Source organism: Harpia harpyja, chromosome Z (assembly GCF_026419915.1).
Source record: "Harpia harpyja isolate bHarHar1 chromosome Z, bHarHar1 primary haplotype, whole genome shotgun sequence".
Taxonomy (NCBI): Eukaryota; Metazoa; Chordata; class Aves; order Accipitriformes; family Accipitridae; genus Harpia; species Harpia harpyja.
Genome location: NC_068969.1, coordinates 53,519,823 through 53,533,223, shown reverse-complemented (window position 1 = coordinate 53,533,223; position 13,401 = coordinate 53,519,823).

Below are 13,401 nucleotides of genomic sequence, written 5' to 3'. Positions count from 1 at the left end.
AAAATACTGTAGTAATTTTCTGAAAAAACTGCCTGAGTCATACAAATTCAGATATGTGATAAAGTTTACTTTTGATTTGGGGTTTTTTGGTTGTTGTTTGTGAGTGTCCTGGTTTCAGTTGGGATAGAGTTAACTGTCTTCCTAGCAGCTGGTATAGTGCTATGTTTTTGAGTTCAGTATGAGTAGAATGTTGATAACACACAGATGTTTTCAGTTTTTGCCAAGTAATGTTTAGACTAAAAGTCAAGGATTTTTCAGCTTCTGATGCCCAGCCAGCAAGAAGACTGGAGGGGCACAAGAAGTTGGGAGGGGACACAGCCAGGGCAGCTGACTCAAAGTGGCCAACAAGGTTTTCCGTACCATCTGACATCACGTCTAGTATATAAACTGGGGGGGAGTGGGCTTGGGGGATCACCACTTGGGGACTAACTGGGTGTCAGTTGGCAGGTGGTGAGCAATTGCATTGTGCGCCACTTGTATATTCCAATCCTTTTATTATTACTATTGTCATTTTATTAGTGTTATCATTATCATTATTAGTTTCTTCTTTTCTGTTCTATTAAACCATTCTTATCTCAGCCCATGAGTTTTACTTCTTTTTCCTGATTCTCTTCCCCATGTCACTGGGTGCAGGGGGAAGTGAGTGAGCAGCTGCATGGTGCTTTGTTGTTGGCTGGGGTTAAACCACAATATTAAGAAAGAACAAAATTATTATAACATAATAGTTTCTAGCATACGAAAACATTAAATAAGAAATTTAGACTATATGACTAAATGACTCTGCCTCATGTGATGCAGGTAACATAGGAGTTCACTGACTGTTTTATACTGGTAAGGATCTATCACTATCACTTTTTTCACTGAAGATGTGGAAATTAAAACTCTCAGTCTTCACAAAATTGCAGAATTGGATTTCCTGAGGGCAGTGGGTGGCCTCTAGCCACCTCCTCACCCGTTATCACTAGCTGCTATGGCTTATGCTTCTGCATCAAGCAATGCGATCACAGCAGTGCTCCTGGCTAAGGGGCCCCTCGGTCAGATCAGGGCTTCATCTACCTTTTTTCTAAAGCCTGTGCTTAGAGACATCAGAATATCTCAAAGCAACAAATTCTGTCAGCAAGTGCCTGCATATGGAACAAGGTGTTGCGTGAAATCAGGGTCTAAAACTGTTACAAGCAAGACTGCATACAGGAAATATAAAACTACCCTGCCCAAAATGATGCTTTTCCACAACTTCTCTTGTGCCATACTCACTGGCAAAGCTGGAACACTTCCTCTAGTACAGGAATAAATAACTGAAAATGAACAATGTCTCCTCACCACCAGCCAAATACTCTGGCCTAGCTGGGGGTTTATCCTTCTGAGGGACAGGACAGGGAAACTGTCAAGGGATGCAAATGCTGTGATTATGCCCAGGTCAGAAGCGAGGACAGATAAGAGGAACCTCTTTCACATAGTGAACATCTACTAGAAACTATTGTGGCCCTTACCAAATATTTACCAAAATCCTGTAAAAATAGAGACTGTCTTTATGTCAAGGAAGTATGTTGATTACCATTATGAATTCATATAGTCTCTTTCTTTATTGATCACAGCCATACTATTTAAAGAAGGCTGTAATAATAATATATACATGTATAAAAATTATAGTCGTTACCTATAAAAACTGTTGTGTATTTAAAAGACCAAACAAACCCAGGAACAAAATATCTGTGCAGTCTGAATATTTTAGCTTTAGTTATCTATTCTGCCTTTCTTCTTCCCTTTCCTTGACTGATCTATTAATTCCCTGATTAAAAGTCCAGTAATAGATCTTCATTCATGTTGACTTCTCTAGAACATTTATGCCACCAGCTTTACACAAGAGAGCAGTCAGACTGACAGGGGTTCTCTTCTGGTCTGGCTAGTGAGACAGTTTCCACCAAAGCCTATGGTGTTTTATTAAAAATAATGTTCTCATGTAAATATAATAGAAACAAACAGGAGACCTGCTTGTTGGTAGGACTATGGATTCAGTCTACCTAAATGCCCTGCAGTTTACAAGCAGCACAAATAGAAAGCACAGAGACCTGTTGAGACAGGATGCACTGGTGTGTCAGTCTGTCTTGGCGTGAATGGGTGGACCGAAATTTGGAAATATTTTTCTATCAGGAGTTTTCATCACTCCTCTTTGGAATCTAAAAAGAATTCAAAGAGAAACAAAATGAGTTGTAGAAAGCTGGCTGTGATTCTTTATCATATAACCACACAGAAATCACACACAACTCTTCTGATAAAGCACTTCTGGGATTTTTCTTACAGCTGATGTTTCTCATGGACTCTCTTCAGTGTAATTTGGCACCCAACTGCACATTTTGCCAAAAATAAGACTGAAGCCCTCTCATTAACTTGTACCAATAAAATTTTATTTTCATTAAAGCAATAAAACCTTAAATAAGCCTAAGAGGAACAAAGGCCCTTTCATTATTATAGAAGTTCATAGCAGCTTACCTCTTTAAGTAATGTCACCTAACTAGCCATAACACATTTGCTGGGAGTCCACAATTTCATCAGCTGGGAGAATACAAAGGCCAGTTTCCAGAACTGCAACCTCACCTCAGAGCCCAGCTTGCAAATCCATTCAGAAAAAGAGAATAAGAAACATTAGTGAATACACCCAGCACCCACAGATTTGATGACTGATCATCCATTATCACATAAAGCCAACCCTATGGCATAAACAGCTGTCTTGGCAGAACACATGGTTTCACCTCTAACACTTAATGTTGGCATACCTATGCCAATTAAGTGTGTATTTGCCTCTCATAAAACTTCTATCTACTTCAAAGCAAAAAGGACTCCACCAAACCCCTATCGGGGTACTGACCTTCCCTAAAGGTACAGCTGCAAAGTGAAGAGATGGGACCTGGCTTTATAGCAATTTATTTCAAGAATCTCTGCTGTCACTAAATTCGAGATTGTTATTGGAAATTTCCTGCGCACTTTTTTTCACATTCTGTCTATGAGGTCTTGATCTCAATTTAATTCAGACAACGAAGAACGACTAGCAAGAAAACAAGTGTTGTTGCCTTTGTTAGGTGTGTTGTTCCTTTACTATCTAATTTGCAGAACTGGCATCAATGTGACAGAAACTGCACTGATGACTTCCAAAAACCCACAAAATAGCTAGAGTTGCATAATGCCCTTCACCACAATCACAGTCCCTGGAGAACAAGCTATCCTAGTCTTGCTCTAAAAATCCTGACTTTGCACTTCCATTCATCCATCATGCATGCAACTGCACTCATGGGACTGTGAGAGTTACTGGAAACAATTTCTGCCTGTACACCATGTCCACTGTGGCTCCTTTGGTGGGAAAGCTAAGCAAATAAGCTTAGAAGGAATCAGCAAAAAACAGTGCCCTTCTCACCTAGAGAAAGGAAGAGTCAATGCAAAGTCAGACGGAGATGAAGAAAAGCCTTGTGGAGTCCCTAGGAATAGCTGCAAGCAGAAGATTGAGCAAATTAAGTACAAAGACTAGAGAAAAATGTACTGATCGTGGTAATGAAAGTGCTGCTACTGCAGAAAACCATCATCAGTGGGTGACAAGAGACTGCTCTGGCTTGCACAAGGACTTCCTGCCACCCCAAAGGTCGTTTTAACACTGTGCAATGAAAGATAGATACCCATGAAACAGACCAATCTGTCATTTGGGACAACAAACAGCTTTAAGCATTTACACAGATATTCTTGCTTAAAGATACTCAGTTTTAGTCTGTCTTGCTAACAAAAAATGCACACTTTACAGGTGGTAAGAATCCACTAAGTATGCAGATTTAAAGAATTTAGCAATCTTGTCACTTAAAATTCAAAGCTTCAGTCGTTTCTGGTTTTATTTGAGTAATATTGTTTATTGATAAATTGAGAGTGTTTTTCAAAGTCAATAGCTGCCTTGAGAAAAGATAGGTCTGTCTGAACAGCTGTTTCATCCTGTGTACAGAAATCCATGAAAAGCAACATTACATGACCTCTTTCTCACTGACTTAGTTCTTTGAGTTAAGATAAAGTTTTAATTGTAGCAACACCTAAAACTACAGTAATTATTGTAAATATTTTTTTAAGTCCCTTCATATATAATTCACAGTGAGGTGGACAGCAACATTAACAGCTCTCTAAAATTCAGCATACTTAACTTTGAAAAAATTATCTGCTGTACCTTTTCATATCCAAGTTTCAAGTTCCACTAAGCTACTACACACTTCCCTACCTTAGCTTGCTTAAACACTGTTGGCTGGGCATCCCAGAACAGAACACTCCTTTTGGACCTACCCAAACAACAGATTTTCACGTCAGGTGCTTTTTAATTGTTGAATATAAAATTTAAAATTTAATAGACTTGTAAGACTCATATCTAAAAGCATGACTGATGGGACCCAAAACTACTTAGAAATTAGCCTTAAAAAAATGTTCAGACCCTGTTAAAAAGGTCAGGTAAAACCTGAAGAGGAAAGGAGTGCAAAGAGAGGGGAAAATCAGTTAATAGAGAATCCAGGGAGCACTTCTCAAAAGCATTCAAACAAAAAAATCCTGTGTGCTAGTGTAACATGAAACTAGTGATTCAATGCAATAACTGGAGATGCAGGAGTCTCTTTTTGTTATGAAGGACGTTTATGTGAAGAGCAAAATAGACAAGAGAAAGCAACAGCTAAAGAATACTTGATGGGCACTTTAATCTTCTATTAATATGCAAATTTCATTCTTTAGGACCCTAGAAAGAGATATGTTTTTTTCATAGGCTATTTCAAAAGTGTCTTACTCTCCCAGAGGTTCTTCTTGTATGAATCCAAGTGAAACACTGTATTTATGCTGATTCCCCAGATACCCCTGTATGCACCATTTTCTTTTTGAAATTATATGGAGTTTTTGAACCACATTTGTAAAACATTCCACAGCTGATTTCATTCTAAAGATCTCCTTTAACAGAGCTGAATCCCCCGTTGATCTGTGTCATGTGAGGATGTTAACATCATCTTCAACCACAAGGGAAGAAATTAAAAAGCCTGTATGAAAATTTGGATATGAGCTTCTGACTAAAAACGGATAATTTTTTCTTCATAATCAACTTTAATCACATATGTGCCCCTGGAAATACACAAAAATATTTGAAATAATAATATTTTCTTTAGTAAATGTCACTCTTCAGAGCAAAAGCATCTTTACTTCAGGAATAACATCTTAATGATATATATTCAAAAATGCATTTCCTGATTTCCTTTATACCTATTCATAGATGCTACTTTCATAGTGAAAAATAAAAATAAAAACAGCAAAATCTTGCTTGCTACTGTCAAAAGGGAAACTAGGAATTTTTTATTTAAATTTTTTGCTGTATTTGTATACTTGGGCTCCTTCCACCTATTCAGCCTGCAGCAGGTTAATCATGTTCTCTCCCTATTTTCTATAGAAATGACAGAACAAAATTGTAAGTTAAAGTCTGCTTCTCTCTTGCAGACTTCCTTACCCTCTGTGGGTTTATCCATGACTAAGGAAAACAGGCTTAGCTCTAAAAAGTGTCTGTGGAATTAGGAATCATCATGAAGTTTGAAGCCTTTTGCCTTATTATTTGAAAGGCTGTAATGATTTGATCTGACTTTCCATTGAGAATCCTCTTTGTAACTGCTTCCACATGAATGCCTTCCTGCTCAGATCCCTCAGAATGACAGCTTCGGCCATGGATCTCTTTTGGCTTTTACAAATTGGAGATAACTCCATCACTGTGAAATGTAATACTTTTGTATAGCTATAAAACTGGTGAGGGAGGGAGATTTATGCACTGGAATTCCATCAACACATCCCATTAAAAGAAAGTACTATATTACCTTTTATCTGCAGGCACAATATAGAAAGTTAAAGAGGGCTCCAAAACATGACCATGAAAAAAGACAGTCTTTCATAGGACTACAGACAAGTGTTAGAGACTCATTCAATTTCTTTTTTTTTAACAAGTTCCTCTAATATTTATTATTCATTATTATAGATAGGACACAAATCATATCCCTCTAATTGCGCCGACATGTTTGATGTCATTCAATTTAAGGACAATGCACAAGAATTCAAATAAAAAAACAACACAGATTTTTCACTCTGGAAAACATATTAATAAGATGCAGTCATTTTTCAGGTTCTACAATGTATGTGATAAGTAACAGTAAAGAGAGCAAAGTCACAAAAAATACATAAATGTACTGCATGAAGTGAATATGTATTTCTCAAGAGGGTTCATGTAGTGTGATATGCTGCACGTAGGATCAGAGAGAGCAACTTTCACCTGTGGTCAAAGCTTCCCAGAGTTCCTCCTGCTTCAGCTACCCAGAAATGAGCTTGACGCGGTTATAGACACTATTCTGCCTTTGGAGAAAAGAAGTTGCAGGCTTTTGTTAAAAAGAGGAGACAAGACAGGCAGGTTAAATGCAGGATTGCATAAGCTAAAAGCCACACAGTGGAGAAGGAACTTAACAGTGACAGTAGCTGTTGGGATTCTTTTTGCCTAAAGACACAGTTTTAGGAAGGAAAAAAAAAAAAAAATCTGGCCACAATCAAACAGTTTAGTTGGCATTAATTTTGTGAATCAATTTAATCTGACCAGACATTAGTAAACACAATGATTGCCATACCCTGCAGGGGAGGATTTAAATATAAAGCACAGAAGTGGAGAATGAGAGGGAATGTGGTAGACTAAAAGATCACAGGCAATAAATGCACTGATGACACATGTTCCAGAGTCAGCTCCACTCATTCATGAGCCCACTTTGGTTAGCATCAGGAGGTCACACCAGAAAGACTTTCCATGGCTTGCACCCTCATGTTGTTACGGAGCAATTTTTTCCCCAGTTAGTCCTCTGCACTGGCACTCAAGCTGGCAAAAATGCTGCCATATTTCTGTGTGTTTTTAAAACTGTTGCAGTGGGGTTAATACTCCCCAGCTGGATGGAGGCTGAAGTGGCCTTTACATCCTGTGTGAGAGTAACCCTCCCCTGGCTAGAAAAAAAAAGTTTTTTGTTCTGGTCCATTATCAGTATTCCTCAATGGGTAATTAATGCACAAATGTAATGTTAATGGTCAAATTCAGCCACAGTGTGTTGCTTTCCACCCAAGAGATTCCTGCCCACAAAACTAGAGGAACTAAACTTCACATGGTCCATATCTTGAGCTGTTAGTTGAGATTTGGTGTATTTAACTAACCTGGGCTCAGTTTCTGACTGAAACCACAAAGGTTTGTAAACTGTACCACTTAGGGACTGCTTAGGGATGGCAAACTGTGGGGAAATGAACAGGGCAGACTGTTAGGTTATGTGAAAGCTGGTCTGCATGCCCACAAAGGAGCACAGAGACAATGACAGGAGAGGGAGCTCAAGTAACAACCTGCCAGGTTAATCCCAGGCCCATCTGCATAGGAGCCATCAGTCCCTCAAAGGCCCATCTGCACAAGCCCAGAGGAATGCAGAGTCACAAAGGCAGGTGGGAACCCAAAGTTCTCAGAAGGAAGGCCCTGTCCAGCCCCCTCCCAGGGCTGTTCCAGGAGAGGAACTCACTGATGGGGGACGAGAGGAGTCCCGGCCTTCTTGGAGCAAGGCAATAGGGGAGTAAGATGATCTGTACCAGCAACAGGAGTGGGTCTGCAGCCTCAGGGGTTTGTATGCACAGGTACAAGCAACTGGGGAGACTGGGGATCCAGGGGAAGCTAGTGGAGGGATCCACACTGTATCTATATATATTCTCTTCAACGCACCTCTATACTGCTCAGCCAGAGAGGGGAGCAGGATGTGACCATTTGTGCTGTTTGAGTTCATGTCAGTGTTCGGTGTGTAAATCTGTGATATGTATGGCCAGACGTGTATATCTGTGTATGTGTGGTGTATACATCTGGTCTGTGTGCACGCGGCAGCCTCACCTCCTTTGGGCTATTGGATCAGGCATAATATAATTTCACCAAACGTAGGCAAGTTGGAACGCTCCTCTGTACCTCAAAGTGCTAAATATGACCTACTATTGCTCTACCAGCCAAACCCAGAATAAGAAACCACCCATTTCTCTGTTAAAGCAGAGTTAGAGATAAAAGACAATGAGAACAATTTAATTTCACAGGTGCTGCAGGCAGTCTGTGTTAGCATGTCTTGTAGAGAACTGTGCTAACACAGTCAGGTTGGTTTCACTATCCAGATGGCCAGTCTGATCTGGGCTATCTCGAAGTGCAGAGAAGGCCATGACTGACCCCTGTTCCTCAGCATCTTACACAATGCATCCCATGTGAGAAGGACAAGGCTTGCAGGGGCACAAATATTAGTACAGAGAGATGCTTGTGCTTCCCACAAGCCTTTCTGGGCTTGTTACCCATGACCAGAAGGGAAGCAAAAGAGACAAGCTAGTCAAAAGTGTTCAAAATGCCTCTATAACTCTGCAACATCTTCTAGATATCACTGCTTTATGTTATAATAAAAAGAAACTATCATAACTCTGTTCACTGAAGCACTCAGAGATGCTGTAGTGGGTGTAATCAAAGCAACTAAGGTTCACCAGCTTGAACTGAGCTCTTTACTGCTCTGGTTAAACAATACCCACATTAGCTCATTCATACACAGCTCAGATAGGTCAGCATCCTTAAATACAAATACACTGACACACATGACATGGTTGTAAATCAAGTTTTAGAAATAAGAGCTTAAAAAAAGACTTGAAAAAATCAGCAGAATGTCAAGGAAGACTCTATATTCTGAAGATCTTTTTGTTAAATCATCAGGATCTGAATTACCCAGCAAGTTTTATAGCAATGTTATACAGAGGCATTCTCTCCTGTATCTAAAACTAGTGGTGTGCAAGACTGTGTGTGTGTGTGTGTGTTTTTAAAATGAAAAACATAATAAATTATCTTTATGGCATAAACTGAGCTGTGGTAAAGACTAAACACACTTCAAGTTCTCAAAAAAGCATCCTGTACAAAGTTAGTTCTTCAAAATGGCAAAAATATTACCCTATACAAAGTTGGCAGAAACAGTTAACAAGAAAATCTGAATTATACAAAGTCTCAGTCAAGCAGATACTTCTGGATTTTTTTCTCTCCTTTAGTGTAAATCAAGCTAATAATTTCTAACAAATTGAAGGCAGATTTAACTCCATTAATTCCCACCCTCTCCACCCATGCCTGTGTATATGTGAATAGAGCAGTTCGGAAAAAAAAGTTCATTGACAAAACCACGCTATTTTAGTAACTTAGATATGCATCAACTTAGTTACAATGTATTGACAGAATCATAGAATGGTGTGGGTTGGAAAGGACCTTAAAGATCATCTAGTTCCAATCCCTCTGCCATAGGCAGGAACACCTTCCACTAGACCAGGTTGCTTAAAGGCCCATCCAACGTGGCCTTGAACACTTATCGTAGAATAGAATCATAGAATCGTTTAGGTTGGAAAAGAACTTTAAGATCATCGAGTCCAATCATCAACCCAACCCCACCATGCCCACTAAATCACTAAACCATGACCTGAATTGCCTCATCAACGCGTTTTTTGAACACCTCCAGGGATGGTGACTCTACCATTTCCCTGGGCAGCCTGTTCCCATGCCTGACAACCCTTCCAGTGAAGAAATTTTTCTAATATCCAACCTAAACATCCCCTGGTGCAACTTGAGGCCATTTCCTCTCCTCCTATCACTAGTTACTTGATAGGAGAGACCAGTACCCACCTCACTACAACCTCCTTTCAGGTAGTTGTAGAGAGCGATAAGGTCTCCACTCAGCCTCCTTTTCTCTGGACTAAAAAACCCCAGTTCCCTCAGCTGCTCCTCATAAGACTTGCGCTCCAGACACTTCACCAGCTTTGTTGCCCTTCTCTGGACATGCTCCAGCAACTCAATGTCTTTCCTGTCGTGAGGGGCCCAAAATAAAAACACAGTACTCAAGGTGCGGCCTCACCAGTGCCAAGTACAGGGGAAGAATTACTTCCCTGCTCCTGCTGGCCACACTATTTCTGATACAGACCAGGATGCCGTTGGCCTTCTTGGCCACCTGGGCACACTGCAGGCTCATATTTAGCCAGCTGTCAACCAGCAGCCCCAGGTCTTTTTCTTCTGGGCAGTTTTCCAGCCCCTCTTCCCCAAGCCCATAGCATTGCATGGGGTTGTTGTGACCTAAGTGCAGGACCCAGCACTCAGCCTTGTTGAACCTCATACAACTGGCCTTGGCCCATCAATCCAGCCTGTCCAGATCCCTCTGTAGAGCCTTCCTACCCTCAAGCAGATCAACCATCCCTCCCAATGTTAGCGTCGTCTGCAAACTTACTGAGGGTGCGCTCAATCCCCTCATCCAGGTCATTGATAAAGATACTAAACAGAACTGGCCCCAATACTGAGCCCTGGGAAACACCACTTGTGACCCGCCACCAACTGTATTTAACTCCATTCACCACAACTCTCTGGGCTCTTCCATCCAGCCAGTTTTTCACCCAGTGAAGAGTACACTTGTCTAAGCCATGAGCTACCAGCTTCTCAAGCAGTATGCTGTGAGAGACAGTGTCAAAGGCCTTACTGAAGTCCAGATAGACAACATCCACAGCCTTTCCCTCATCCACCAGGTGGGTCAGATGGTCATAGGAGATCAGGTTGATCAAGCAGGACCTGCCTTTCATGAACCCATGCTGGCCTGGCCTGATCCCCTGGTTGTCCTGCACATGCCATGTGAACACACTCAAGGTGAACAGCTCCATAATCTTCCCCGGTACTGAGGTCAGTCTGACAGGCCTGTAGTTCTCTGGATCCTCCTTCTGACCCTTCTTGTAAATGGGCATCACATTGGCACGCCTCCAGTCATCTGGGACCTCCCCTGTTGACCAGGACTGCATCCACTTCCAGGGATGGGACATCCACAGTTTCTCTGGGCAACCTGTTCCAGTGTCTCATCACACTCTCAGTAAAGAATTTCTTCCTAATATCTAATCTAAATCCATCCTCTTTCAGTTTAAAACCATTACCACTCGTCCTATCACTACACTTCCTGATAAAGAGTCCTTCCGCATCTTTAAGTACTGGCGGGCCACTATAAGGTCTCCCCGGAGCCTTCTCCAAGCTAAACAACCTCAACTTTCTCAGCCTATCCTCACAGGGAGGTACTCCAGCCCCCTGATCATCTTCATGGCCCTCCTCTGGACCTGCTCAAGCAGGTCCACGTCTTTCTTACACAGGGGGCCTCAGAGCTGAACACAGTACTCCAGGTGGGGTCTCAGGAGAGCGGTGCAGAGGGGGAGAATCACCTCCCTCAACCTGCTAGCCACGCTTCTTTTGATGCAGCCAGTATGTAACTGGCTTTCTGGGCTACAGGCGCACATTGCCAGCTCACATTCAGTTTTTCAACCACTAACACCCCCAAGTCCTTCTCCTTAGGCCTGCTCTCAATCCACTCATTGCCCAGCCTGTATTTGTGCTTAGATTGCCCTGACCCATGTGCAAGACCCTGCACTTGGCCTTGTTGAACTTCATAAGGTTTGCATGGGCTTACCTCTCAAGCCTGTCAAGGTCCTGCTGCATGGCAACTCTTCCTTCCAGCATGTCAGCTGCACCACACAGCTTGGCGTCATTGGCAAACTTTCTGATTCAATCCCACTGTCCATGTTACCAAAAAAGATGTTAAACAGCACTAGTCCCAACACCGATCACTGAGGAACACCACTCGTCACTGCTCTCCGCATGGACTTCGAGCCATTGACCGCAACTCTTTGAGTGCAACTCCCGCCAAGTCCTTATCCACTGAGCGGTCCATCAGTCAAATCTATGTCTTTCCAATTTAGAGACAAGATGTCATGCAAGACAGTGTCAAATGCTTTGCACAAGTCCAGGTAGGTGATGTCTGTTGCTCTTCCCTTATCCACCAATGCTGTAACCTTGTCATAGAAGGCCACCAAATTTGTCAGGCATGATTTGCCCTTAGTGAAGCCATGTTGGCTGTCACCAATCACCTCCTTATTTTCCATGTGCTCTAGCATCATTTCGGATCTGCTCCATGATCTTGCTGGGCACAGAGGTGAGACTGACTGGCCTGTAGTTCCCCAGGTCTTCCTTTTTTAACTTTTTAAAAATGGGGGCTATGTTCCCCCTTTTCCAGTCAGTGAGAACTTCCCCAGACTGCTAGGGGTTCTCTAACGTGATGGATAGTGGCTTAACCACTTCATCTGCCAGATCCCTCAGGACCCACGGATACATCTCATCAGGTCCCAAGGACTTGTACACCTTCAGGTACCTTAGATGGTCTTGAACTTAATCTTCTCCTACAGTAGGTGGTTCTTCATTCTCCCAGTCCCTGCCTTTGCCTTCTGCAACTTGGGTGGTGTGGCTGGAGCACTTGCAGGTGAAGACTGAGGCAAAAAAGTAATTGAATACCTCATTATTCTCCACATCCTGGGAAACCAGGTCTCCTGTTTCCTTCTGGAGAGGACCCACATTTCCCTAGTCTTCCTTTTATCACCAATGTATCTATAGAAGCTTTGTATGTTGCCCTTGACATCTCTGGCCAGATTTAATTCTGTCAGGATTTTGGCTTTCCTAACCTGATCCTGGCTGCTCAGACAATTTCTCTGTACTACTCCCAGGCTACTCATTCTTGCTTCCACCTTCTGTAGGCTTCCTTTTTGTGTTTGAGTTTGTCTAGGACTTCTTCGTTCATCCATGCAGGCCTCCTGGCTTTTTTGCCTGACTTCCTCTTTGTTGGGATGCATCGCTCCTGAGCTTGGAGGTCATCCTTGAATATTAACCATCTTTCTTAGGTCCCTCTTCCCTCCAGGGCTGTATCCCATGGTACTCTACCAAGTAGATCCCTGAAGAGGCCAAAGTCTGCTCTCCTGAAGTCCAGCATAGTGAGCTTGCTGTGCACTCTCCTTGCTGCCCTAAGGAACTTCAAGTCCACTATTTCATGGTCACTGCAGACAAGGTTGCCTTTGAGCTTCACATTCCCCACCAGCCCCTCCTTGTTGGTGAGAACAAGGTCCAGCATAGCACCTCTCCTCATTGGCTACTCCATCACCTGGAGAAGGAAGTTGTCATCAACACATTCCAGCAACCTCCTAGATTGCTTATGACGTACTGTGTTGCCCCTCCAACATATATTGGTGTGGTTGAAGTCCCCCATGAGGACCAGGGTTTGTGAGCATGAGGCTACTCCTATCTGTCTATACAGAGCCTCATCTGCTCAGTCTTCCTGGTCAGGTGGCCTGTAGCAGGCTCCCACTATAATGTCACCTGTCCCTGCCTTCCCTTTAATCCTGACCCATAGGGTCGGTGGGCTCCTCATCCATCCCCAGGCAGAGCTCCATGCACTCCAGCTACTCATTGACATAGAGGGCAACAACCCCTCTGCTCTCCTCTCCTCTGCCTGT